The sequence below is a fragment of the Lichenostomus cassidix genome, chromosome 7 (genome assembly GCF_008360975.1).
Source record: "Lichenostomus cassidix isolate B80296 chromosome 7, HeHo_3.0, whole genome shotgun sequence".
In the NCBI taxonomy this organism is placed as follows: Eukaryota; Metazoa; Chordata; class Aves; order Passeriformes; family Meliphagidae; genus Lichenostomus; species Lichenostomus cassidix.
In genome coordinates this window covers 2,508,777-2,535,000 of record NC_139488.1, presented here as the reverse complement: position 1 = coordinate 2,535,000, position 26,224 = coordinate 2,508,777, and the positions used below count along the sequence as shown (strand labels likewise).

The following is a 26,224-nucleotide window of genomic DNA, read 5'->3' as shown; positions in this document are numbered from 1 at the left end:
CAGAGCTGCTGTAAATAAAGACTACAGGCTTCAAATATGGCATAATTTGTCTACCATGAGTGCTACAGAAAATACAGTCTTGCCTGTAATATATTGGTTAAATATATATAAACACCACAGATATTAATATGAGAAGTGTAAGGCAGAACAGGACTTGGGGAGCCAGCTCAGCTGAGAGTGCAGGAGCACAGGGAGATTACCCAGCAGATGCCCCTGGAATGTAGAGCCATCAGGCTATCCCTCTTGAAGTTTGATTATTTAGCCATGATTAGTTAGGTGGATGCTAGTTTGGACATACCCATACTAGTGACCACAGGATGGAATGGACTTTCTTCATATTTAGTAGAAGCCAAGGGTTTTTAAAAGCATTCAAAAAATACTAAAGGCAGATGGGCACTCAGCATGAAACATTTCAATTGTCCCCAGGTATGAATAGAAGAATCTTCATGCCTGATTAGCCTGGAAATCTAAAAATCTAATCTTCAGCTTCAACTGCAGCTTCTCCTCAGCTTGGAACATTTAGAAAAAGCTCTCCTTAGTGGGGAACTCCCAAGTATCCTCCGAGCAGGAGGTTACAGTTTACAGCTAAATTGCTCCACATATGTTGAGAATTATTCAAAACTCACATTTAAAGAGTGATCAGATATCAGCAACTTGATTATTTGATAATTATACAGAGTTTTAGAATGGAACTTTTTGTGTTGTAGCACCTGAGAAAAGAGACAAGGTATAATATTAAAGAGAAGCATTTGGAGATTGGGAAAGAAAAAAAGAAGCTCATGAATGGGACAAGGATGGCTTTCTACAGAAAATCCAAGTGTTCAAGAGAAACACTGGCTGGCAGAAAGCATGGAGAAAGGCGTGGAACAGATGAAACCACATGTGGATTTACCAGTGTCCTAAGATCATCCCTACTGGAAATTCACTGCTCATCTGCAAGAACAAGGGATTATTTGACCATAGCTGGATAGAAATCAAAACCCTCAGGAACACGGTCTAAAATGCAAGACAACATCATTCTTGATATTTTTCTATTTTGCTCCTTACATAAGAGAAGGAAGACTGGACCCAATGTGTCTTTGGGCTTCTTATAGAATACACAGACTATTCTGCAAGTTTTTGGAGCTGCAGAAATGCATGTAACAGCTGGAATCATATTTAATGACAAGTTATGGAAGGAACAACCTGATACATGAAATAAAGATAAGAAACAGCACAAGGTCTCAGAGAAGGTCACTTGAAGGCTTGTAAGACACAACAAAAGGGAAAATCTCAGGAGAGATGCCCAGGTCAAGGTGCAAATCTGGAAGCAGCAGGGTGGCAGCAGCTGGCTGTATTTGAAGAGACACGTTTAGGAGAGGCTGGAAGTGGTGTGGGGTTTGCCTTCCATCAGCAACTTTCTCACAGCTGCACAGGAAAATAGAAAAAACACAAAATTTATCTTAAAGTGTCTCTAGCTTTTTATGAGGATCACACTTTTTTCTAACAAAGACAACCAGAATTTATGTACTTTCCTTCATACCAAAGCAATAATACAAGCCTTTACATAAGTGTTTAGATAAATGTTTGTTAGTCTTACAGTCCTAAGTGATGACTAAACCCGGATAAGAAGTTTTGGCAGAGACCAGCAGCCAGGACTGAAGGAATGTTTTACCAAAAAGACAATAATAAGCATTTTTGTTTGCTTTAGGTTAGTGGATAAGGCATACAGGGATATTTGAAGTCTTTATTCAGGTCCCTGCTCTACTTTGCTGTGCCGAACACACTAGGATCATCTACAGGATTGTCAATTCTGATACAGATCTTGTTATAAACTTCTAAACCACCTTAACAGAGGTGGTTTGGGATAAGCTTTTCATCAAAATATGTACGTTTATGGTAAAATTTTGCATTGGGGAGGCTTTAATAATACATTTTTTTAAAGCTGTAATAATACAGATTATCCCTCTGAAAAGAAAGAGTCGCCACACTGATTATCACTCAGGAGCTAGAAAATAATTCTGTGCAAAGTGTAAATCAGCTCATCCAAGAAATCAGATTATCTTCTATATCATGTAAATAGATACCCCTTTTTCTATTGAAATCATTGGTTAAAAATAGAAAATTATGGATATTTGACACACACAGAAGTAACAAGAATGGCTGAGACCTGCATGGTTATGGTTGCTGTGCCACAGTGCTGCCACAGTTATTTTGACTTCTACTTTTCCAAAGTGTTCTTTTCTGGCAGAACATGGATTATTTTCAGCTGGATTTTCAGAAGCAAGAAGCTGAAAAAAGTTCTTCAAATACTTCATTTTCGTTACAAAACTGTATCCTACCAGATCTGAACAAAACCCAGGTGAATCCAAACTCCTGCTTTGGAATGCATATTGACATAAATCTGTAGTGTCCATCACAGCATATTTGGGGGAAGAATTTACTGCTGTTATACATGATTTTTACAATAATTTTATTGCATATTCTTGAGGGCATCCTCTCAGACCAAGTTCTCAGGGTTTCATGTTTTTAAGGTTCTTGTTTTTTAAAAGTATAGGAATTTCAAAGCAGCAGGTATTTCCACATGAAAAGTCCCCACTGTTGACTACCAAGATCTAACACTGAAGCACAAAAACCCCAGATAAAACCATGGATAACACAACATTCCCTTTAAGCCTTCACTGCTGTCTAGCTGAAAAACTACAGCTTGCAGAGTAACTTAAGCCAGTAGGGCGGGTGTCTTATTTTAAATCTGAAATGCACAATAAAAAAAACCCTTTAACTTATGTTTATTTATAATGACATTGATCAGACCAGCATTGGGAATATGTATAAACATCACACTGTCATAGCTAAAATAACATCCAAGATCAAATAATAAAACCTGGGATATGGTTTTGAACATACAGAGTTGATTTAAAGCTGCACAGCTCCACAGCAATACCATTTTCTGAGGCACATATTAAACTCTACAAACCAAATTTATCATTGTCCTAAAGTGCATGCTCTTAATTATGCTCCTGTTCAAAAAAATCTTATTATTGCTTTGTGAAATGCGTGCATTGCAAATGGAAAAATTAGAAGAAAGATACATTAAATGTAAGACCAAATAAACCCTTTTCTCATGAATAGCTAAACTGACTGTATTTAGTTTGCTTTTCTGTTTGAGTGTTTTTCTCTTAGCAACAAGGGGAAAAACAGCCTTTTAACTATAAGAAACCATAACAGTAAGAGCATAAAAATTGACATAGAAAATAGGCTATCTGAAATGACCTATAACAAATCACTTACACTGTTTAAGCTATAAATTGAAGGTATTCCTCTAACTTTGAAGGAACGCAGTTTTGAGTAACTACAAACAAACATTTAGAATTGTACTTTACACAAAGACATTCTTCCCAAAGAGCTTTACATGTGGAACCCATTCAAACCCTAGGAAACCCCTGAGGACTTTTATTCAGACTATTTCCATCTCAGTGAGATTATTCATTTATTTAAAATTAGTCACCAGTTTATGTATTTGTAGAAGTGAGTGTGCATGAAAGATTTCTTATATTCCACTGAAATGAAGAGACCTCTACAGCAAGACAAAGCTGTTCAGCAGCTCTACACCACAGAAGGCACCAAAAAATAAAACCATCATGTTCAAGGAAGGCAGAACACAACAGCCTAAGTTAAAACTTCACCAGGACCAGACTTTACATCATTTCCCCAGGCAAAAAGCACAACACGAGCTATTCAGCAATATGTTCACAAGTCAAAACTTTGCCTCTGCATCTCAGAGGTGGTTTATCTTAATTTAGCAAACCCCAGAGGAGAGTGCCAATGATCTGAGTGCCATTAGCATCACCTGCATGAGATGAAATATCGCACAGCAAAGCTTGGAGAGGAACATGTTCAAACGTTTTCCAGCCTGGAGGCTGCAGAATTTCTGAGTAACTGGAGGGGGTAAGTTTTACTGAAGTATTAGCATACAGCTGACAGAAATAAAACCCTCTGAACCTGTTATCATCCTGTAAATCTCAGGCTGGGAATGACGGCCATGGCCTGTTAGGCAGGTCTCACACAGCCCTAAAGTCTCCCTAACACCTCCCCACAGATCAGTGTGATGAGCAGCAACAAGCCAGTCCTGAGCTCTGCTTTTCACAAACATATTCCAAACAAATATTGGTTGTCAGTAAACCACCAAGGAAAACATGCACACCTTTGCACCTTCCAGCATGGCTTGGAAATTAATGACCCGTGAGTTGGCAGCACACTTTCTTGGGGTTGGAATAATTCAAGTAAACTACAATAGCAAAGTGCAAAGCAGGATTTTAACAAGAGACTTCCCAGAGCATGGAGGTCTCCAGCAAATTCCTTTTCCTTAATCTCCATTACTGTATAACCAGCTGCTGTTTGTGAGCTTTCTGAGGAAGCTCTTATCAGGTGGGGGAAATCAAGGGTCAGAAAGAGAGCTGGGCACTGCTTAAGCCTCTCCCAGCTTTTCTTTCTTCCATCACCATGCTAATCTCAGCCTGCATATTGCCCACAGGTAAGAGTCAAGCCCTCCTGCAGTTAGGAGAACAGAAAGGCAAAGAAGATTATGATCTTGAAACAAGATGGGAGAACCAGGTGGAGTTTGCTGCCATCCCTTGAAGGGTCAATGTGGCTTTAGCAGGACCAGTCATATGCTCAGTGAGTTAGCTGACAGCAAGGATGGGGTCATCCCTCCCCCTTTTGCTGTACAAACTTCAGCAGGCTCTGGGAGCCTTGCAGCATCACCAGGACTTGGGTTACTCTTAAAAACCTAAATTGATCAACATTGAAGGCTGCAAATAAATTGTCCTAACATTAAACACCTAACATTAAACTGCCCTCCAGCATTTAGGACATAGCTGCAGAAGCTGTTTGTAGAGCCAGAAGAGATCAGCAGGTGCACCTGTGCTGTCCCAGGCTTCTTGGTAGTTTCATGGTTAACTATTTGTGCATGTGACACAGACTGTGATACCAAGTACTGCTCACTCTGGCCTGATCCCAGAAGCTCTGGGAGCTCAGTGCTAAGCTCAAGCTAAGAACCCTGCAGCTTTTGATCCACTCAGCAAGCTGCATCTGATATCCCATAAGTTTTCCCCAGCACTCCCCACAAACCCACCACACATCCTCTGAAGGCACAGTTTTGGCTTATCACATTGCGTTCCCACCAGAGCTGCCACACAAATCATCTTGGGGCACACAGAGATGCAAATAGGATACCACCTCATCAAAAATGCACCTTTTGGTAGGATTTGGGAAGCAACAACTTCCTGCCACAGCCTATGGCAGCTTTGTCTAAGCAGTTCTGCTGACTGAGCTACACTATCAGTCTTGGAGGAGAGACATTACCATAGAAATGTGTTTCCTTTCAGCTTACTTAGTGTCTCTTGCTCAGTTTCAGAGTAGAATTGGCTGCTTTCATTCTGCATTTTCATTTTGACTCCAGCCCACAATTAAACTGTAAGTAGACTTGAGCTGTATGTGCTTATTGGAAGTGGCAGACTGGTATGCCTCCAAGTTTGGGGAATAACCACACTCACTGCATCCTGCCACACCCAGGGGAGCCTGGAACCAAGTGGCACCAGCTCCTCTGCCCTAAAGCACCCTCATTCTGTGTTTGGGCAAGCCCAGAGCACGCAGTGGTACCTGTGAAGATCAAGGGGACATCAGCAGACAGGATCAGCTGATCCAGAATGCTGGAGTTTACATTTCCTGGATGGTTTTTGATCAACAGGCTGACTGCATCTTTTGTTGATATAAAATAACAAGTCAAACCCTGTTGATGTCCTGCTGCCTGTGGTACACACTCAGAGCAGCTGGTTTTCATCCCTCTGGAAAGCAGATCCTTCTAATGCATCCTGGAAACAATCCCTTCAAGGAAGAATTCAAGACAGAGAGGCAAAGAGGTTGCTGCATGAGGAAGTCTGCAGGGTTCAGCCACAATCTCTTTGGGGTTAACTTGTGACTGAGAGAATAAAGGGAATGTGATGGAAACTCTGGATGTCCTATCAAGGCATCATCACTTGGTACAATGGAAAATGATACATGGCTGCTTATGGGTGCAGGAGCTCCTACCATGCCAAGCTTTGCCTGCAGCAGGACTGTATGGATACACCTTCAACAGGAAGATAACCAAATTTATCCTTAAATTAGCTATAGGCTGAGGTCCTCACATAGCAAAGCCAGAAGCAGTTTAAGAAAGTCCTGAGCAGAAAGTATTATGTTTGGACAGACTGACAGGGCACCAATATAACCCTACTGCTGCTGACTAAACCTTTTCACTACAAAACATAAGCCCCAACTACGTGCAGGAGCAGGTTTTTAGCATGAAACATGGAACTCAGAAAAAAATGCAACTGTTTATATGTATAGTAGATAGCTAAGAGAGAACTGGCAGCATGAATCAGAGCTGGTTTGAAAAACACTCCCAGGACTTGTCTTTAACAAGGCTGACAACCTTTTGGTTTCTGAAATCATTGCATAGAGAGCTTTGAAGAAACAAAGAGCACTATAAAAACATCACAGAGCCAAGTAAACACTCCACCCTAATAGGAAGTCTCTCCCCCCGTTCCTGATCAGACATTTTTGCGTGTTTTCAAGCCTGAATTTCAGATCCAACCTCAGAAGTCCCAGTCTAATGACTATTGGACAAATCCCCAGTACCATGCAGTGAGGAACCTTATTCCAAGCAGTATCCTCACAACAAAAATAAAGCCAGTACTCTGGGTTTATGTTGGATTTCCTGAGTGACATATCTTGGTGTAAGGTACGCAGGAAAATTCAGCTAGTTACAAACAACAACTTAAAAGCCATTAAAAACTCCAAACTGGAAGCAAAGCTTCAAAAGTCAGCATCAGATTTCAACTGATTTTAATCCTGTGGGGTTTGTGACAAACTCGCACCAATGTCATACACGATCAGCTGTTCTAAAGTCTGGTGCAAAATACATCTGTTTTAGAACAACAAAATCATCCCGCCCCTTTGGATTACCCTGTATTTTGTATTAAAATAAATTTATGTACGATGTGCCATATTTCTCTTCCCTGAGATCCTCCTGGAATGTCACTAAAGCTTTTTGCCTTTGTCCCATTGAAAACTTCCTAGTGCTGTTTAAGCCCCTTTGCACATTTCTGCCTAGGATTGTGGCTACCATTTACAGGTAAAATAGCAAAGATTTTTTCCCCCAGAAATGGTCAAGAGAAGACACTTTAGTACAATTACTGCAAGGACAAGGAGCCACACTCCTGTAGCAGTCCTCAGATAACTTCTTCACCTCAAATATTAGCCATGTCCAGAGCAGAACATGAGCCAAAATATTTGGAGATCCAAAAAGCACTGAATCAGAATGTTTTCTCCATTTGCACATTTGGAAAAAGCCAGATTACTTTTGGCTTGTAGAGTGTGAGAAAGTTCCTACTCAAAGCATTTCCAAGAGAGAACAAGAGCTAAAAAGCACCTTCACTCAAGAAATATTTGTTTCCGGAACATTACAGCACTGGTTGGTAGGGGTTGTGAAAAACTGGATGAGCATTAGTTCTCCTAAAAGCAGGATCAAACTCCAAATTTTCTGAAAAGGTCCATCCTCAATAATTAGTGCAATTGATATTTGTTCAATTGTTTTTCAGTTATTGTATGCTCTCAGTAACCAGCTCCACACATGCTGGAAAATACAATCCTGAAGGCTTCAAAGACTTGAAAAATTAGGAAGTGACTTTCCACTGGTTTAGCGAGTTGACCAGTATGAGCTGTTTGAACATTACCATAACAAACCACCATTACACCACTTAAAAATAATATTTATCTACTGCAGTTGTCTGTTACAAAGTCATCAACTTTGAGCAGTTTAAAAATGGCATTAAATTATAGGGTGGAAGTGCTTAAACCGTTTTATTTGCAGAGAATTTGCAGGACAGTTTTGCTCTTTTACCAAGAGCTGGCAGACAAGGATTTCACATGTTTTTATGATCATGGCATAGAGGAGGTTGTGGCTGATACAACCATTTATGGCCCGATCCAAACACTACCAAACTTTGCTATTTACTGACATTCAGTACCCTCAGACATTTACATCTAATCTTGCAAGAGTGGTCCCATCAGGACTGGTTTGTTTTGGTGACCTAAACAACCAGAGCCAGCCAAGTGCCATTACTCTGGATGTGGGGAAACACTTTATTGCAGGACTGGCATCAGCACCTACTCCACCCTCCTCACAGCAGCCAGAGCCAGGGCAAAATGAGGCAGAAAATGCTGCTTCTATGCAAGTATCACTAGGAATGCACCCAGACCTTTTTTCCTCAGCCCAAAACCAAAGTTCTATGGCTGATAGGAAGGACACCGAGTTATAAAACAAGATTTCTCAAATCTGTTCCTGGTCCATCACCTAACCTTGTGACCTAGGACAAATTATCTTTTCTTTGTCTACCTTGTAATACTTCTTATCTACTTTAAGCTCTTTTGGAGAAGCCAAAGAAGGGAAGGAAGGATACAGCTCATGGTTTATCCATATGATCTAGAGGTACAGGATTCCTCCCACGTTGTGACTAACATCAGTAAGATGCATTAGTGTTTTTTTGCCATTATGTCTGCACAGCCCAACATCATCAAGAAAGCAACACTCATGTCCTGCTTTAAGTGATAAACTTCCCAGGTAACAGACACTCCTCTCAGCATGTGCCATTCCCTGTGCATCACTGAGCTCTCATTTAAAGAGGTAGAAGTCTTTCAATGAGGACAAGCACAGACCAGAGCAGACAGCAGCCCAAGGAGACAGATACATACTACAGAATATTTTAAATAAGGGAATTAACTCCTTAGTGCTGACTCACAATATTTAGAGGGCAGCAGGAGGTCGATTTGCAATGCCAGGCTCCCACCTCTGCTTCCATGCTCCAGTGATGAATCAGCAGTCTGACTTTTAGTCAACACAGCTGAAACGTTTCTTTGCTGTCCCCACTCATGATGTCCTGGTGTGGAGTCACTGTCAGCTGCTCTGGGATGAGGCAACAGCCAGTTCATCCTACAGCTAGAGAACGAAGCAGTCACAGCTTCACCTGTGGCATTCCCAACAGGCCTCATGTTTGAGAGCACAGCTCCTGGGACAGCAGGCTATGGACACAAGTGGCAGATGGGGAGAGGGCCACAGGGAGCTGTGCTCAGCAATCCTTGGCAGCAACAGCTTTTCAGCCTGGAGGTTTCTCTCTTCAAGTGTCCTTCCTTTCTGCTCACCTTTGTGGCTTCCCTCACAGCACTCACAGAGGCAGACTTGGCTAAAAAAGTCCCCAAAGGACCTCCTCCCTCCATAGCCCCATTGCAGCAGGATCTTAAATTGATTTCTTCTATAGATGTTTTCTTCACAGTCTTTCTTCAACACTTAAATATGTCCCTCCCAGCTTCAGACACACAGGAGCTCAATTGCAAGGCTAATTCCTGTCCATAGCATTGATACTTGGAATTGGCACACAGTTATTGATCACAGGAATTAATTCATGGAAGTCACATTCTTGGAAGTAGATGCTTAAAATGGGGTTTGGCACTTCCCCTACCCTGCTATTCAAAGTTTCCTTCCATATGTTGAGCACAGTCAAAACTCCCAACTGGAGATTTCACTTTTACTGGAAACCTCCAAGTTAGTTTTCTTCCCATATTAGTGAAGTTTCCTGTTTCAACAATTAAATTACCATTTTAGGAAAATGTCTGCTGGAGTCAAAAGAAATGATTCTATCTCAATAAAATTGAGACGATTTGTTCAAACAGTGGTGTTTTGAAGCTTAATAATACTGCAAACTCAACGTATTTCCAGTGAAAGCATTATTGTGAAAGGAAACCTTTCATCTTTGTTTGCTTACGTAACAGAGCTACACCAGTGCCAGCATTTACCATAAAAGTTTTGGATTTGTTAAAATTAATTTGTTTGACGTGGAAATTTTCTGTCAGAAAGCTTCCTACCACATGTGCTGTCCAGAGCTGCTTCCTGAGCCGTCAGCTCAAGGCTCAGGGGGCAGTGGGCTCTGCGAAGAGGAGGCAGGAGGATGCAGACAGGACTCCAGAGATCAGCACCACCCCACTGCTGAGAGACCATTGTTTGCTGTCAAACAACGTTCAGCACACAAGCTTTCTATTCCTTTCACTGACTCCAGCTTCCCCTGTTATTTCTTCAGCTCCATTTTTGCATGGTTTCCCCACCTCAGTGATTTTTGGTCAATAAACCAAGAGGAAAAAACAACCCAAAGCTGTCAATATATAACTTATAAAGCTTCCAATCTCAGTTTCTCCCAGCCATGTCTCAGGGTGGTAATTATCCAGGCAACATCCACACTGAACACACCAATTTACTGCCCTGCAGGTTTCAGACAGGTAAGTAGAGTAATGTGTATCTATAAATCATATTTCTATCCAGGCTTTTGAAAGAGATATGTAACATTTAATAAGTGGTAGCCTTTTTGTAACTTAGGACTAGAACCTTAAAATACTTATGTTCAACCAAGTGATGGCAGATACCACTCTTCTACTCTTGTATTGATCATTAAATGCTTCTTAGAGATAGATCTCATATATGCAAAGGAATTAATTGCACTGATAACTTTCCAATAAGTGGAATATATGTTTGTTCAAAAGTAGCCTTGATATTCTACTAGTATAATCAGCAAATAAGCCAGAAAAAAGTGTCAAAGCAAAAAACCAAAGGGCTGGCCAAGAAAGAAGAAACAAACAGATTTAGGGGCAGTAATATTAAGATTGGGATGATTCAAATAGTGGAAGGAAAATGAGGAATATTGGGCCACAGACTGCAGCCTTTTCTGCTTCTGCTGTTGGTGTGATGTAGGGACAATGCATTTCAGCCACTGTTTGGAAAATGAGAAATCTACTTCACAGGTGTAAAGCCAGAGGTGGGAGCAGGGATAATGTGGTGGATGACTGTGGCTAGCACAGGTCTTTCCCATGAGAATTTTTTCCTGTGTTCTATAAACAAAGATAAAGTTTGGATGTTATTAAAAACAGTGTCTCGAGATTTGGACAGTTCAGGCCTGGCCAGTCAGGCCTAGGGGGAGGTTTCTGACTGACCAACCTGAGTGACCTCTGAAAAGTCTATGTAAGTTGGAATTAAATAATAAAAGCACTTTTTTTATGCCACGCTGAGAATCCAGGTCTTCTTTCTCTGCTAGCGGCTCAACAGCGACAGATGACCATGGCCCAACCTCCCAATTCCCTCCTGACAGGGAGATTTTAGTTTGCCATCACTGCAGAAAATAGAACAAGCTCCAATTCTGTTATTCCATCCAGCTGCTGCCTGCACTCCCAATACTCCAAACTGACTGTGAACAGAGACTGGGCTCTCAGCTAGTTAAAGAAAGGAGTAATACTTAGTTCTATCAAGCTCATAACCTCCCCAAGCTGTGAGCTGAACACTCCTTTCAAAAGCAATGTTGAAGCTTGACCTCCTGGCTGCAGGTCAAAGGAGTCATTTCACTACAGGAGAGAGCTGCAGGGTGAAGCCCAAAGACACTGATGGATGCAGCTGAGTGCAGCCCAAGCATTTGGAATTGCCTGGGCTGGAATAAAAGTACCAATATGGCATTTCAGTATAAATGGATGACACTCAACATGATAATGATAATGGTTTACACTTCCTCCTGTTGAGCCCTTAACAGCCAACCTTGCCAGAGCTGTAGAAGTCAGGAGCAAGGCAGGGTGAGGCCATAAATATCCAGGAGGGATCCTAACAACTTTGTGATAGGAGGTATTAGAGTTGGTGATTTAGTTTGGCATTTGCCCAAAATCCATTAATTCTGGCATAAATTTCCCACCAGCCTGTACGACCACAACCACAGGCAAATACGACAGCAAAGAGCCATTAACTTGGACAAGACTTGCACCCCAGCTCCATGCTCACAGATAATCCAGACAGGAAGTATCCAGTTTATCCTTAAGAGATTGGTTACAAGTACTGCTCATCATCTATTTAATTTCACTGCATGTAGTTGCCAAAACAGGCAGTGAACAGGAATGAGAAGAGATAGTGGTTTACATTTGGACTTCACTCTGCCTGCTCCCCAGGGACCAAAAGCATGTAAGATAGGTGGCTCTGTGAGTGGAAGACAGAAGAAATAGGATTCCTCTAACCCTTAGCTGCTCCAGCTGCTCTCTGTGCCACCCTCCATAAACAAGTCAGTCTTTGTCTCAGCCTGGACTTCTGTGCTTTGCTCAAAAAGGGAAATATCACTCTGTCTAGACCTCCTTACAAAAGCACTTTCAGTGGTTTTTGCAGCAATATTAACACTTCCTCAAACAAGAAAATAAGACTTTCACCGTTTGAAGATGAGAACAAAGAAGTGGGCTAAAAAACCAACAACAACAACCCACTTGAATTGGGATAATTCACAAAATATGGTAAGCTCCTATTTACACTCCACACTTGTTTTTCAAAGAAATTTGTTTCCTTGTCATAGAGGCCAAAAACTGATTTTTTTTTAATGACAAAGAAATAAGCTTTATTTTTCTTCTGTTGGATAATAGGAAGTTTGCAAGCACTATCTGAAGTGTGCAGAAAAAAATTATTCCATTACCTTGGCCGGGGAAAAAGCAAGAAAAAGCCCAATATTTGTAATGCTGTTTCTCAAGAACATCATGGGCAATGTTTCTGGTGAATCAGTATCTCCATGGTCAATCACTGACCATCCATTTGCTCATTTCCCACACAGGCTTCTGTACCGTGAATGGCCTCAACTTTTCCACATAGAAACATAGAGAGATACCTCTGAATATTTGTATTTATACAACTTTTTTTTTGCTCTTTTTCACATCAGCAGCTAGAATAGTTCTCTAACATGTAAAACTCACTGAACTACACTGAAAAACACAACAGCTACCTCAAAACTTGATGAAGAGCATTACCTGCTGAAAATTTTGAGGCTGCTCTCTTTGCTCAGTCACAGAGCACTTGCTGATATCAAATATAAGTGTTTGCGCAGGAAGGCACTGAAAGAGAGCACACACACAAAAAATCACCTTAAATTGCTTTCGAGGTTTTTAGCCAGTCTCACACTTCAGAGGTACTCAGAGGAAGCAGGGTAAAATGAGTCCGAGGGTTTATTGCAGTCACCCCTAGTCAGTACCAGCAGAAAGCACAGGCAGCACGAGGCTGACTATTCCCCACTTTAAACATCCTCTTGGGCTTAAGGGAGAGATGAAGAGTCAGCTCCACGCTCTGTACTGCTTTTCAGGTTTTAAGGATAGTGGTGCATAGTTAGAATGAAGCAAAATAGTCAGCATCTAAAAACCCCTTTCACACACAGACACAGCAGATGCTGCAACAGGGGATTCATTCTTCAGGGAAAAAAAATAGCCCAAGAAAACAAATTTTTACACTTTTGAGCTGGGAGGAAGCTTCATGTGAAGTTAGGGCAAACAGTAGGAATCCAAGGAAACAGGACAACATAGCCTATCCCAGGAATACCTTTCCCGAGCCAGGACCCACAAATAATTTTACACTACAAAGACAACAACTCAAGCAGACTTTCCCTTATAGCGTACCACAGCCAGCCCTTCTCCTCCATTTAAAGGGTGCGAACAGCAACCACGCGGTCCTTACCACGGAATCCACCGGGAATCCTCCCCTCCTCCCGTCCAGTTGCCACCCCAGTAACGAGCTTGCTAATGAGCTCGCTAACGAGCTAACGAGCATCAGCTTTCTGCTTGTGCAGCTGGGCACGAACATCGGGATCCAGGCTGACAGGAGTTGAGGTTATTTGATTTCTCCGTTCCTTTCCAAACAACTGAAAAGACCCAGTGAATTCAAAGCTTAATTTGGTTCAAATTTTGTTCAGTACACGCTAAAATTTTGTATTTCAGAGGCAAGGATTCAGTCCTTCTTGCACTACTCTCCCTTTGGCTCTGCTGTCTAAATCCCCTGCCATGCACAGGGGGTTTGTCCATCTTAGTGATGCCCTGAGGGCTTGAGAAAGATTAACATTTTCCATCAAAATTCTGCTTTGACCAGAAATTTACAATCAGTTTTCCTTTACCCCGAATATATTAGAGGCAACAGGAAGGGGTTGTCAGTTTTAAATCACACTCCTCGCCCAATTTATTTTTCATCCTATTAATGTATTTATTTCTAGCCACAACCTTTAGAACCATCAGTGTTCCTCTTATTAATATTACAACCCATTTGATTTTAATTATCACTCATTTACAGGAAGGGCGTGGCCAAATTAAACTGTAATTTGTCAACCGACAACTCTCATTTGCAAAAGAAAACAGCTGTACAGCCAGATTTTTTACCATCCCTCCACTAAGAAAAGCTGAAAGAGAGGAAGAACTCCAACAAGGAAAATGTGTGACAAAGAGCTTTATTCGTTCTCCTGGACACTTCTAACCCTCACCCTTTAAGCAGCATATCCTGCTCCCAGGGGGATGAATAGCAAAACTCTGCCTGTTCCAGTGGAGCCAAGGTTGATTCCGTGGCTGGAAGGGAACCGCAGATGAAATTCCGGGTTACTGGTCCAGGAGCATCCCACATCATCTGCTACACAGATGTGTCCAGATGTGGGGTTGGCCGCCTCCTGGTCCAAGGCAGGCACATTTTACAGGAAGACAGCTCCCAGGCAGGGCAGGGTATGGCTGGAAACCCTCTGAGCTTGGGATTTCCAAGGACCACCCTCACCTCCATCAGCAGCTTTATAATGAATTTTTACAGGTAGAGTCTAAGTAGCTGTAAATATTCTAGGGTCAATAGATCATGGAAGATATAGAGAGGGATTTTGCTTATTAATCTGCAGACAAAAATAATGCTCTAGCAGAATGTGGTCTCAGAAGGGCCAACAGAAGGCTGCACAAGGGGCCCATCCCATGGCTGCACAGACAAAAGGGCTTTGAGAGGAAAACGTATCCGCAGACCTGCAGGAATGATTGCTTCCAGAAGAATGTAGGAAATCCTCACCGGAGGGAAGGCTGAGGCCACTGACTAATCTGGTGCAAGGCGAAATTACTTCTTCACAGTCAGAGACCATTTAGTTTGGAAAAGACCTTGAAGATCATCTAGTCCAACCACTAATGCAGCACCACTTCTGCATCAGGGAAATTATGCTGATTTGCAGAAGCTTCTGCTCTGTGTCTAATGAAGTTGCACACAGAAGTTTTCTCAATCAGCATTTTTCCTCACACTCACCAAGAGCTTGTGTGTCCCCCTCTGATGGGTTGGTTGGAAGGTTTGTTATTTTAGTAACATTCCCCACCACCCCATGGAGGAGAGTTGAAAATTGTCTTGGAAATAGGCATTTACTCTCAGTTAGAATCAAAACATCAGAGGCTCTGCTCAGACAAAGAGACACTCTGGAACCACACTGTCACATTTCTCACAGACATAGCCAGTAATGCTACCAAAAATGTTGCCATTTATTGCTATTTTAATGGGCCTTTCAACATCTGGTTATTTTCCTAAACACCCCAAGTTCTGCATTACATGGTAAAACACTGGTCCTGTTGTTAAATTCTTGTTTCTTATGTTAAGATACGTAATAAAGCTTGAATCTAATCTAACATCTTTAAAGACATCACCCGGTAGGGAAGAAGAACAGGATTTTCTGAGCCAGCCATGTCCCAGGAGTAGGAGCATCAGACTCTCAGCAAGATATGGATCAGAGGGGATTTCTGGAAGTCATCTGGTGCAACCTGCCTCCTCTTCAGAGGAGAAACAGTTTTGATCAGATTCTTCTAGGCCTTTTCTAGGCAAGGTTTAACAATAAAGCCACTTCAGCTACTGTAGGAAGCACAAAGACACCTCAGTTAATCCAGGCAGGCAGCAGAGTAAATCCATTGATGGGAAGGTATAGGAAAATGGATGGAATAGTATATAAAAAGCATTACTTTTTTCTACCAATCCTACCCAGAATAATGACCATGAAATTGTTTCCTCAGAGTTCATAGTTTCATAGAGTTCCTGTGGTACATCACCTCTGGATCTCCATAGCGTTATAATCCAGGATTCTCCAAAGACCTCTTCTGTGCTTTCAACACCTTTAATTTTACCATAAATCTCAATTTATTTGGCATTTTTCTTAGCAGCTCAGCTTCTAAAGGCACAGGGTACTAGAACAATGTCGACTTTCATGGTGAAAACCCTTGCTAGACTGTGGAGGAAAGCAGAACAGAGAACCTTACAGATTCCAAGGCCACAAGTCAGAAGCACCCCAATTAATTTTATTAGTTCAACATGCAGTGAAAGCTGATTTGCTACTGAGCCACATCGGATATGGGCATTCTCAATCATTTCCCCATTAGTGGAGCTTTCATAACATCTCTCCTGGGCACATTCAGACCTACTCACACCTGAGCGAACACTTCAGTCTTTCAGTCACAAGATCTCTCTCCTACTCAACCATTTATTGCTGAGCCTTACAGTGACAAAATTATCCTTGACATTTCTGCTCTTCTTGTGCAACTAGTCTGCATTACTCAGTGGGTTCAGAAGTCGAGGGGAGAGGAGGATGATAACCTAAGGAAAAAAAGTGTAGGCAACACAGCTAAAAAGATCTCACATTTGTAATCCAACCTCATCTTTTCTAGGAATGTAACTCCCTTTTTAAATGACTCTGCTTGCAAGTAGAAAGACTCAAAGCAAGGCTGAAGCTGAGAGCAGAATTTATCACAAGGAAGCTCAAATGGGAAATGTGTTATGTTTTAGCATTACTCTATGGGTGCATAGACAGATAATATAATGTTTTATCCTGGGAAGTGGGAGGCATGGAAAACACCTGCTGAGAGGATGATCACTTCTTTAATATATTAAATACAGGCATGCTGTAAAAGCAGATCACCCCATGCATTATTGAATTAAAAAATAAATATTGCATTGGTTTATATCCTGGTTTCCTGTTGCTCAAGAGACATTTGTGATGAGGTTTCTGAGGAAGCAGTGTTTCACAAGCAGCTATCTAGCTGCTGTGTCATGTTATGGAACAAGACTTTCTTCAGAGCGTTGGACTCACCACCCATTTGTCTCAACAAAATTCCCTGCAAATATTTCTCCTTTTTTTTCCTCTCTACTACCAGTTCTGCCCTTTGTGTCTGACTGATGTTTCTCCACAAAGAATGAGAAACCCACTCTTTTCTATGATCACTTTACTCTTTTTCTAATAAACCCCTACTGCTAATAATCACTAGCTACCTAATTAATGGCCTGTGGTTAGAAAGCAAGATGTTATTGCCTGCGTTTTTATTCCCTTCCACTATGGAAAGTGTTTAACTTTTGTCCTCATTTTGACCCTGCCTTTTGGAATTATTTTTGCTTTGTAAAAGGCAAATTCCCAAATCCTTGTTCTCAGCAATTTCTAAGGGTCCTAAATCCATGAACAGAAGAACCTCTTGCTGCAGGAAATGGAGTAAATCTCCCCCATTTTCAGACATATTGACTGTTTTTATACTTCTGACCATTCATTCCGCATTGGATCCAATTAAGAGTCACTCCCTGGATTTTAAAGATCTCCAAGGTACTCATCTTGTCCTGCCACTCTGATCTCATGTTATCTTGGTCCACCAGAGACTCATTGTATTGCTTTCACTTGTAATTCTGCTCTGCCTAAGTCACCCCAGTAGAGGATTGTCATTTCATTTGCGTGGGTCCATCTCTTCAGGACTCTTTCTCCTGTTGCTGAATCACTTCCTCTGCAACAAACTCCTTTTTAAAAATCAGGCTATGTAAGAACTGATGGTAAAGCACTTTACAACATGCTTTTAGAAAGACCCACGGGAGAAAACGGTTGTATGACAATATTTCTGAGTGCAAGTTGCTTGTCAGGAAGGACTCCACTTAAAAATCACGTTAACAGAACCACCCAACTTCATAAAGCCAGTTTTTGAGGCATTAAGTAGACCTTTGGTGGTCAAGACCAGCTGAATGTATTCCAGCCCCAGAACACTGAGTAGGCTGTGTAAATGGCCTCTGAACTGCTAAATTACATGGCATTGTTTTTACTGAATGATTAAAACACTCCAACACCCACAAAAAACTTCTAAAACAGCTGAGCAAATGGTTTCAGAGGGTGTCACACTTTTTCCTTTCCATTTTTGAAACACGCACTTTTCCACTCTTGTACTGTTGTAAATAAAAATGGTCGGACAGATGTTAGGAGAAAACAAATAAAAGGGATCACAAAGCCCATTAATGCAAAATCAGCCTGTTTGGAGCTGAAGATATGGCTCACAGTTTCTCTTAAAAAATAAATACAGATTCATGTGTCTTTATTTCAGTGAGCACAACCCATGTTCATTTTATGGTATCTTCTGAGCAGAGTGAAGAGGAACGAGCCATCACCCAGAGAAGGAAGAGCACAGAGAAAAGAATAACAGTAGAATAGAAAGGCCAGAAATTCTTCTCAAAACAAAGCACATCATTAAAGGAGAAAAAAGCTCCATTAAACATAATATCTGAGACAGCAACTATTTTTTGTACCTTATACTAGCACCACAAGGCTTAAAATGATGATCAAGAACTCTAAAGCACAATGTTTTGTAAAACAAACTACAAGACAGTCCTTGCCTTGAAGTGTTTACTGCTTCAGCATGGAAGGCAAGAAGCAGAGGAAAAGAAAATCTAGGCCCTGAAGAATTGTAACAGAGGGATTGGGAACAGGACACTTATTCCCCTGATACCAGTTAAATGTTCAGTGAAACAACTCCCTAGTCTGTTATTTTCCTGCAGAAAGAATAGATCTCTGCCACTTAAGAAGTGTTTTTAATTTAAAACTATTTTTACTTCAAAGTCTGATGTGCTGTTTTGTAAACACATCAGTCTGGTCTCTCACCAGTGACATTTTCGTATCAATAAGGAAAATAAGAAAGGCAGCAGAAAGGAATTGAGAAGAGGAGGAATTTCAGGACACAGGAGTGGCCCAAGAAAGCTGCACTCCTGTGGTCACAGGGACCAAGGTTTTCCAAAATCAGTAGGTCCACAGACAGGATTGCCAGCTGGGCTATCCTGAGATGGGAATCAGTGTCACGGTGACATGACCTTGGTCGTGCCACAACACAGTCACAGTTCTCAGCTGTCTTTCATCACCATTTACAACCAGACATCAGGGCAGGGCTTTCCATACTGGCAGATTCCTGGAAGCACTTGGCATTCTTGCAGCACTGAAAACAAGGCTATGGAGGAAAGAGAGGACATTTTGGAAAAAACCTTTTGGTCTTCTTCAACTCCAACTGGTGCCCACAAGGATGGACCTTGTGAAAGTGAACTGGCACCACCTGAACCTCTTGACACTGAATAGCTGACTTGGAAGAAATAGACGTGAAAGGAATTTGGGTATCCACATGGCAAACATGAAAATAAGCCCTCTTTGTACCTATATGCAGCAACAATGCCCTGCTCTAGCAACTGGGACCAACACTGAGCTGTGTCAACATATGACTCAGAAGAGGAGGAGGAGAAGATGGAAAAACAGGCCAAAGAAAGGCAAAGCTGCTGGAAGAAAAGCAAACAAAAAGCAGCAGAGAAAGCAGCTGTGCTCTGAAGGGAACGTGTGCAACTAGGAAATCAGTTAAATTACGGGGAAATTCACCTTTCGTACTTCCTTATGCTCCCAACAAGCCCAGCTCACATTCTCAGAGGGGGCAGGGGAATGAAAAACATACTTGGGGATAATTAAGCAAACACAGGATGATTAAGAAGGCAAAGCTGCTCTCCCTCCGTTCCAAACCGCCATTCCCACCACCCCAGCTGAGAGCACATTCCATCCTTATTTTTCCAATCAGCCCAATCCTGAACTGCCAGCTGCTTCCCTAAGCAGGGAGTACAGCAGGTTGTGCAAGCGAGCAGGACAGAAGTCCAACCATGCAGGAAATGCATCAGGAGCTGATAAACCCCATGCAGGTATGGGGTTTCAAGCCCCATCCTACATGCTACACCTATTTAATAGAGCAGGGCAAAAAATGCCAGAGATCTCATGATCACCACTTGAAAGACCCTGAAAAAAAAAGAGAAAGTTGCTTTCATTTGGTGGCCTGAGACTGTAACACAGAAACAGCATTTAACAGATTCAGGGACATACCTGTGCAAAAGTTAGCCCTAATTCATTGGAATTTTTTATGTGTCACTGAGGTTCAGTACAGACCTGTGTTTGAGGTAATAAACCAGCAATCTGGCTTTCCAATCAGAGCAGACTCACATCCAAGGCATTTCAAAAGCCCTGCAATTTCAGCATTTATTTCCATTCCAAATTAAACAGGAATATTTCATTTCAAGATTCTGATCAAAACAGAATCAATCTGACTTTCATACCAGGTTTTAAAAGAATTTTTTTTTTAAAAATTTGAATTAACATAAACTTAAAAAATCAGATTTTCTGTGTTTTTGGGGGTATTTGATATTATCAAAATGCTGGATCTGATTGTCTGGGTATTTTGTGGACATTTTGGTTACATTTCCGAAGTTCTGACTTTGAGGACCTAGTACCTTCCAACAGCAAAATATTCCATTATGGCATTTGAGTCCCACAGATTCTCACCCAGGAGTACACTTAACCCCTCAGGTCATGAAAGAACTAGAAAAAATAGCCATTAAGGTAAGCAAAAGGAAATAATACAGATTCCAAAGAGACATAGAAGGCATTGCCCAGCACTTTTGATGCCACCTCATGACAAGGGCATAGGATAAAGTCCACTAAGGAGGTAGGAAGAGTCAATTTAAGGGGATCTTCCTGCTTCTCCCAGGAGGTACCACTCTACATCATTGACTGTATCTCATCACTAAAAATCCCATCCCATTTGCCACAGGCGTAGGAGTGAAAGCCCACAGCCCTGGCTTAGTTTCAAATGGGATTTCGCCTGCTTGTAATTTCAGTTGTGGTTTCAACCAGAAGAAGTTGCTGTTCCTCTCTTGTTCCTGTAACTGCTGCTATGCAGGGATGGTGCGTGGATATGCTGCTTCATTCCTCCTGATCCTACTTTCTCCTCACTAATTATTTCCCTTGAATAAGTGTTTCCACTAAGGAATTATTCTAGTGAATAATTATCCTTGTGAATAAATGAAAGCACTTCAGGATCTTACAGGGTGGAGCTGTGGAGCACATCTCCCATCCCAACTGTTGAACAGCTGGAATAGCTGTACCCTTGGCCTCTCTGCTGACCTCCTCATTTCAAGCCTCTTTCAGAGCTGCCTATGGTAAGAACAAAGCTCTGTAAGAGACAGCTTATGAATAGTGAGGTCCTCGGTGTAAACCTTTCTGAGGATTCCCACCCACTCTGTTTCAGGGAGAGTGGCTCCTCTGGAATCAATTAAATTACTCCCAACTGCACCAGCTAAAGATCTGCTCAGGTTATTCTCATTCCTGCTTCTTGCCCCAGCTCTGCAGCACAGGAGTTCATGCCTCCACAAACACCCTTGATCATCTCTCTGTGAAAATCTGTCTATGACTGGTTTGCCCGGCTTTGTCTACACAACATGCTGGCTGCTGTAATGTCAAGGTATTTGCATTGCCAGGAAAGTCTTGGGTGTGAAAGGAAATTTTAATTTCCTCCTTAGCTGAGCACTTTACAATATGTGTTTTAATAAAACAGAGAGAGTCAAATTATTGCTTGTAAATGCCAGTGCACAAGAGAATTAATTAGGGCAGCAGCAGTCTGGCTGTAGAGCCTCTCTTGAGAGGCTCATATGCTCAGGACAACCAGAACGTGGATTCTCTCAATAAAGGTCTCCTCAAATTGCAAGCTTATGCATTTAGTCTCTATGCAAAAAGTCGCTGCTTTTGAAATCAGACTGATGATACACCAAGGGCCAAGTTTATCTCTGTTCCTACATTATCATCCATCAGCCCTGAAGGAAATGGTGATCCTGATATGAGGGAGGTGTGTCTGCCAATGTGTCTGTAACCTGCAGGAGATTATAAACTATTTTTTTATAGCTTCCAGCAAGAATATATCTTGAGAGGTATTAGGCAAGATGGCATAATAGTCCTGCTAATCTGCTCCTCCAGAGATTGGGTTTAGGCCAGTACATAATGTTTTAGTCAAAATAACCCCCAAAAATGTAGAGGACAATCATCTGCTATGTGCTTAGATCCAATAAATACCCGGGGTGTTTAATTGTGCATCGTTTTACATGCTGTAATCCCTCCACCAACACCTCAGTGCAGCTCAGAATGCTGTCAGTCATCTTAAGCTTTCACAAATCCTTCAGCTGACTGTAGGAGTGAGGCGTACTTTTGCTGTCTCTCAGAGGGCAGTATAAACTCTGGCCCATCTACCATAATTAAAGGTGGGGATACAAAATTAGGTGGAAGTGTGAGATGGGTGTGCCTCCAGAGAAGGGAACAGGAGTGAGCAGGATCTCATGCTGGAAGGATGCTGGGGTGGGTCAGAGGATGGAGGATGCACCCCTGGAGGCAGTTTGGGTGTATGAGAAGAGGCTGAGCATGCCCATCAGGAGAAGCACCACCAGATGGGGACATTAAGTGAAGGGAAAGTCCCCTCCTGATTGACACAAGTGAGAAAACAATTGCTACCCCTACCTGCCTGCAGACAAGGGGTTTGTGTGAGTCTGCTCTTCCAGGCTCTGCCAACGACACAGCCTGTGAAGATCTTCCAATATGATTCAGCCCAGTTTATTTTGAAAAGCCCCACATATCCACAAACACATGTACAGGAGGCACGTAAAGTGCAGCTTGTGTTGGGAGCAGAGTTGCTGGGTTTATACAGTTCAGCCAGAAAGAAAGGAATTCTTGTTGAAACTTGTGCTGTCTGTTGCTCTGTATGCAAACTTCACATATTTCTTGGGATGCTACATCCACAGCAAGTAATCAGAATGCGTGGAAAAAAGGAAACATTTGCACATAATCCAGTTTCCATTTCTGCTTTGCTGCTGCACATTATTAGCACATTGAACATAACTGCTAGTGCTCGCTTATGAAGACTCTGAATAAATCACTTCTTTGATCTCTTTCAAAATTCAAGAGAAAGAACAGATAAGATAGGCTAAGGATTGCATTAAATCTGATAATGTTTAGAATTTCTTCAGTCGTGAATGCTCTTTTTTCAGGGACTGACGTTAAGTTAAAAATTCAGATATTTCCCATTAAAACATAGTTTCCAGGTACAGCTATCAAGAATAAATAGAACATAACTAGGACATTTGTATCTGGCCAAAAGTCACCAAAATTTCCAAGAATTCTCAAGGAGACCATCAGAATCCAAAATGACCTTGACATCACCTCTGAATCAATAACTTGACATCTGATGGAGATGAGTGGAGATGCTCAGCAATAAAGGAAGCTTATGTGGTTCAGCAGCAGAACTCAGGCAAAGAATTAAGGAATAAGGAAAACTTCAGAGTGTAAAAATCAATGAGATGCTGTTGCCAAAAATTAGAATTCTCATTTTGGGCTGCAGGAAGGGAGAAAAGCAGTAGAATAATGTAGACAATACTCAGAAGATGATTCCCATCCTGTGCCTGATCAGCTGTGATGCCACTCCTGTTATTCTGAAGCCTTTCAACAAGCTGTGTAGGGACAAATTGTAAAGAGTCTAGAAGGAAGCAGTAGGAAAGGTATAAAAGATGATCAGACATGAAAGTGAGTTTTATCTGGGGAAAGAAGGAAGGAAAGAAGGAAAGAAAGGGAAAGGAAGAAAGGAGAGAGAAAAAGAGAGAAAGAGAAAGAGAAAGAGAAAGAGAAAGAGAAAGAGAAAGAGAAAGAGAAAGAGAAAGAGAAAGAGAAAGAGAAAGAGAAAGAGAAAGAGAAAGAAAGAGAAGAAAGGAAGAGAGAAAGAGGTAAAGAAGAAGGGAAAGAAGGGAAAGAAAGACAAAGTGGAGGGAAGGGAGGGAGGGAGGGAGGGAGGGAGGGAAGGAAGGGAGGGATGAAGGAAGGAAGGAAGGAAGGAAGGAAGGAAGGAAGGAAGGAAGGAAGGAAGGAAGGAAGGAAGGAAGGAAGGAAGGGAGGGAGGGAGGGAGGGAGGGAGGGAACATCCACAAGGAGAATAATTTAGTACAGTTTTTTAGCTTGGGTGATTTAGGAAAAACTTTCTGCGGTAGGAAAGTGCAGCCCTGATTATAGAAGCAATCTCCTTCACAGGAGGGGCTCAAATCAAGGTCAAGCCAACATGTTCTGGACCACTTTACACCTCTGGCATGTTCAAACCCCGGACTGGAGCATGTGATTGTTTGGATGCTGTAACATTGCTTTCAAACAAGTACAGGCACCTGCAGTAACCAGCTCTCCATCCAATTCCTCTCTGCAGTCAAGATTAAAAGCTGAAGCCTTGAACTTCTAAGAACCGATGGAGTTCTGCAACACACATGAAAGTAGCTCAGATCTAAGCACACTAAGTGGTTGACATCAGGATCTACAGAGCAGAGATCTCCATATTTTCTTTCATTCATTGTACATTATGTCATTCCCACTTAAGACATCCAAAATAGCTGGATTTATGACCCTTCAATATACTTTGCAGGAAACAATCCCTGCATTGACATCTTTCCTCTCTGAGTTCTCTCAGTATTGTTTTCCAAGTGAGTATCAGGATACTGAGAAATTTTAATGGATATCAAACTGGTTTATTTTTTTCATTTATTGTTAAAATTTGCCATGACATTGAAATTGAAACATTTCTCTTTTTTCATTACATAAATGATACACTTGGTTTGTTCAACATTAGGGCTTTTTTCCCTACAAACATGAACTTGAAAACTGATTTTCTCCCTGTTAACTTTCAGTTTTTCAAAGGGGAGTGCTGCCAAACTTTTCTGACTTGAAGAGAATTTAAAATTGAATTTGAAAAGAACTTCAGAACTCGAAAAGAGCACAGTTAGCATCATGTTATTCCATGTAGCACCTGAATCTAGGGGAAAATGATCCATGATTCTCTCAGATGCATTTGCTTCAGAAAGGGCAGCAGGCTTTCAGAAGGATCTGGCCACAAGTGAATCCCTGTGGAACACAGGGGGAACAGTTCTTGCAATCCCAGTATTTCAGTTCTTTTAAAAAAGGAAACAAATTTCTTAATGCTGCAAGCTGAGTAAGGGACAATCTGCACAATAACAGAGGTGTGTTCAAGGGAGGATTCCTGGAAGAATGGGAAAGGAATGGCTGAAAATACAAAATACACAAGGAGTCAAGGTATTTCACCGTAGTGGTAGGAGTGATGATAAAGACAGAGATGTGCGAGTCAAGGTTTGCCCATAAAAGCCTTTGATCTTTTAAACAAAATGAAAACAGGCTGTCACACCAGCATAAAAGATGGTTATTACTGTAGACATAATAGACTATAAATTCACTTTTTGTCTGGCTTGGCCCTCTGCCATAAACGTGTTGCAAACATCACAGTGATGCCTCATAGCCTTCCTTGACATAGCATCCTAAATTCTTTCCTTAGAAAGTGTGCCTCCAAATTTCCATGTGCATACTGCTAATTTAATTCCTCGTGTCGGCTAGACACAAAATTTTTCAGATATTATGTATCTGCAGAGATGTAAGTATTCAGTAGAACAAGAGAAATCCAACTTGTTCTCAGGAAAGTTTTTCCAAGATCTTGCATATTAGATCCCAGCCATATTAGAACCTGTCCACCAGAGCACCACAGAGCAATAACACCACTGTTAGCAGATAAAATTAACACCTTCTTCTTGTGTTTCTACTGCTTCCTGCTCTGAGCCCACTGTAGCAAAAGGGAACATTTGCTAAAAATGTCACAACTTTAATTTTAAAAGAAGTTTTGTGATCCAATGTAGCAACAATTTTATTTCAAGAAACATCTGGATTTTATTAGATGCAAACACAGTTGGTAGAAGTTGGGGAGAGTGGGGAGACAAAAAACGCTCTCCCTGGAATATTTTAAACCAGAAGCATTCATCATGCACAGCATACCCTTATAATCTAACACAGGGGTTTAGGGTGATGGTGCAGCTCACTGCAAAGCTAGTGCTACTGCAGTGACTTACTGTATTTATACTTTCATTGCCACTGGCAGCTTGCAAATGGTGACAGGTGAAAAGTTTCCTTTCTTTGCAGGATTCAGCAGTTGCTTGCAGCCTCATTCAGATTCCTTTACTGCAGGAAAGACTGAAGACTGATTTCTGGTCATTTCCAGGGTTATGGATATTTGCTGAACCTTTTCCCTACAAAAAAACCCTTTATTTTTGGGAAGTCATCACTCACAGATGATGTTTGTGATGCACTCCCTGCTCTTGGCTCTTCTGGCACCAGTTTAACAAGGCCATGTCTTCTAGTTCCCACTTAATAAACAT

At 41.5% G+C, this 26,224-nt stretch overlaps 2 long non-coding RNA genes across 4 annotated transcripts in view; both read right to left on the bottom strand.

Moving 5' to 3' along the window:
- The window catches only part of LOC146434307 (uncharacterized), an 82,485-nt gene extending 69,519 nt beyond the window's left edge, over positions 1 to 12,966 (bottom strand). For all 3 annotated transcript variants that reach the window (XR_014853254.1, XR_014853256.1, XR_014853255.1), the window contains exon 1: positions 12,886 to 12,966. This is a non-coding gene — a long non-coding RNA (uncharacterized LOC146434307). The remainder of the gene's footprint in view (positions 1 to 12,885) is intronic.
- Positions 12,967 to 15,364: 2,398 nt separating this feature from the next.
- LOC146434306 (uncharacterized) lies at positions 15,365 to 21,166 on the bottom strand. The gene is made up of 3 exons (XR_014853253.1): positions 21,038 to 21,166; positions 16,391 to 16,486; positions 15,365 to 16,121 (listed from the first exon to the last, which is right to left on the bottom strand). It is a non-coding gene; the product is annotated as an uncharacterized LOC146434306 (long non-coding RNA).
- Between the last annotated feature and the right edge of the window lie 5,058 nt (positions 21,167 to 26,224).